The sequence below is a fragment of the Chaetura pelagica genome, unplaced genomic scaffold, assembly GCF_000747805.2.
Source record: "Chaetura pelagica isolate M959 unplaced genomic scaffold, ChaPel_1.0 scaffold1308, whole genome shotgun sequence".
Classification (NCBI taxonomy): domain Eukaryota; kingdom Metazoa; phylum Chordata; class Aves; order Apodiformes; family Apodidae; genus Chaetura; species Chaetura pelagica.
In genome coordinates this window covers 10,968-13,792 of record NW_009954338.1, presented here as the reverse complement: position 1 = coordinate 13,792, position 2,825 = coordinate 10,968, and positions in this window count along the sequence as shown.

The window sequence follows — 2,825 nt, the reverse complement described above, 5'->3', positions numbered from 1 at the left end:
GAGGAAGGGGCCAGTCTGTGCTCAGTGGTGCCCTGGGACAGGACGAGGGGAAACGGCACCAAGTGACAACACAAGAAGTTCCAGCTCAACATGAGGAGAAACTTCTTTCCTGAGCGGGTGGCAGAGCCCTGGGCCAGGCTGCCCAGAGAGGCTGTGGAGGAAAACACCCATTTTGCTCGTTGGAGTTGAAACTCCAATTTCTGTCCCTAGAGTGGATTTGCCCCAATTTCTTGTGGGTTTGCCCCGATTTCATGTGGATTTGCCCCAATTTCATGTGGATTTGCCCCAATTTCGTGTGGATTTGCCCCAATTTCATGTGGATTTGCCCCGATTTCATGTGGATTTGCCCCAATTTCGTGTGGATTTTCCCCTATTTCTTGTGGATTTGCCCCGATTTCGTGTGGATTTGCCCCAATTTCATGTGGATTTTCCCCTATTTCTTGTAGATTTGCCCGATTTTCATGTGGATTTGCCCCAATTTCTTGTAGATTTGCCCCAATTTCATGTAGATTTGCCCCAATGTCATGTGGATTTACCCCAATTTCATGTAGATTTGCCCTGATTCCATGTGGATTTGCCCCAATTTCTTGTAGATTTGCCCCAATTTCATGTAGATTTGCACCAATTTCACGTGGTTTTGCGCCAATGTTACGTCAGAGTTGAGCACCAGAACGTTGTGGTTTGGGTTGTGTCTTGGTGAGAAGCTTCTTGGACATGTTTAGCTCTGGAACTTGAGGAGTTTTGTTTGGTGGAGATGAAGAGAGTTGATCTTTCCCACCAGAAATGGGAAAAAACCAGGAATTTGGGAGCGCGATTGGTTTTCTCTCTTTTTTTTTTAATTGAAAAAGGGGGATTAAAGGTGCTTCTTTGTTCTCCAGGGAGGATGGGGAGCTGGAGGAAGGGGAGCTGGAGGATGATGGAGGGGAGGAGACCCAGGATCCATCAGCATCAAGAGAGAGGAGTCGGAAGGAGAAGGGGGAGAAGCACCACAGCGACTCGGACGAGGAGAAGGCCCATCGGAGGATGAAGCGGAAACGCCGGAAAGAGCGGGAGAAGGAGAAGAGGAGATCGAAGAAAAAGAGGAAATCCAAACACAAGGTGAGGCAGGGTTGGGAAGAGAGGAGGGAAATAACCCACCCAGGGGGTTCCTGGGGGATATTAGGGTGGTTTTGTGATGGAAAGAGTTGGATTTCCTCTTAAAATTCCTTCCTTCCCAGCGCCACGCGTCCTCCAGTGATGACTTCTCTGACTACAGTGAGGACTCAGACTTCAGCCCCACGGAAAAGGGGCACAGGAAGTACCGGGAATACAGCCCACCCTACTCCTCTGTGAGTACCTGTCGTGTCCCACAAGGTGGGCACAGCTCCCCAGAGCTGAGACTCAAACCCAACATCACGTCCCACAAGGTGGGCACAGCTCCCCAGAGCTGAGACTCAAACCCAACATCACATCCCACAAGGTGGGCACAGCTCCCCAGAGCTGAGACCCAAATCCAACATCACATCCCACAAGGTGGGCACAGCTCCCCAGAGCTGAGACCCAAACCCAACATCACGTCCCACAAGGTGGGCACAGCTCCCCAGAGCTGAGACCCAAACCCAACATCACGTCCCACAAGGTGGAGTCACCATCCCTGGAGGGTTTCAAAAAACATGTGGACGTGGCACTTGAGGACATGGTTTAGTTGCTGGGGTTGGGTTGGACTTGATGGTCTTCATGGTCTTTTCCAACCTTAATGATTCCATGAGACCAAACTGGAGGGGTGGTGACACCCCAGAGGGCTGTGGTCCTACCCAGTGACCTGGACAGGCTGGAGAGGTGGATGAGGAGGAACCTCATGAGGTTCACCAGGGGAACAACCCCATGGACCAGCACAGGGTGGGGGGGACCTGCTGGAGAGCAGCTCTGGGGACAAAGACCTTGGGGTCTTGGTGGGCAACAGGGTGACCAGGAGCCAGCAACGTAGCCTGGTGCTCCTGGGGACATCAGGAAGAGTGTGGGCAGCAGGTCAGGGAGGTTCTCCTGCCCCTCTGGTGGGGGCACCTCTGGAGAAGTGGGTCCAGTTTGGAGGTTCCCAGGTCATGAAGGACCAGGAGCTGCTGGAGAGGGGACAGCAAAGGGTGGGGGGACCTGCTGGAGAGCAGCTCTGGGGAGAAGGACTTGGGGGTGATGGTTGAGGAGAACCTCAGTGTGAGCCATCCAAGTCAAGCCTGTAGCATGAGCAGCAGGTCAGGGTTCTCCTGTCCTCAAGCTGTGCTGGTGGGGACACCTCCCTGGACTCCCAAGAAGGCCAAGGAGCTGCTAGAGAGGGTACAGAAAGGCCACCAAGGGGCTGAGGGGCTGGAGCCTCTGGCCCGTGAGGAAAGGCTGAGGGAGCTGGGGCTGTGGAGCTGGAGAGGAGGAGCCTGAGGGGGGGTCTCCTCAAGGCTGGTCAGGATCTGCAGGGGGGGCAGGAGGGGGGGCCAGGCTCTTCTCAGGGGTGTCAGTGACAGGAGAAGGGGCCACGGGCACCAGCTGGAGGTTCCACCTGAGGAGGAACTTGTTGAGTGTGAGGAGGAACATGGGGAGGAACTTAGGGTGACAGAGCTACCCAGAGACATGGTGGAGTCTCCTTCTCTGGAGACATCCCAAACCCATCTGGACATGTTCCTGTGGGATCTGCTGGAGGTTCAACCCTGCTCTCCAGGTGGGATGGACTAGACGATCTCTAGAGTTCCCTTTCAACCCCAACCATTCTGTGATGAAGCCCGTTGACAGACCACCCCCCCCTTTCCTCAGGATCCATCCCCTTCCATCCCCACTGACTTCCCTGCCTCTCCCACAGC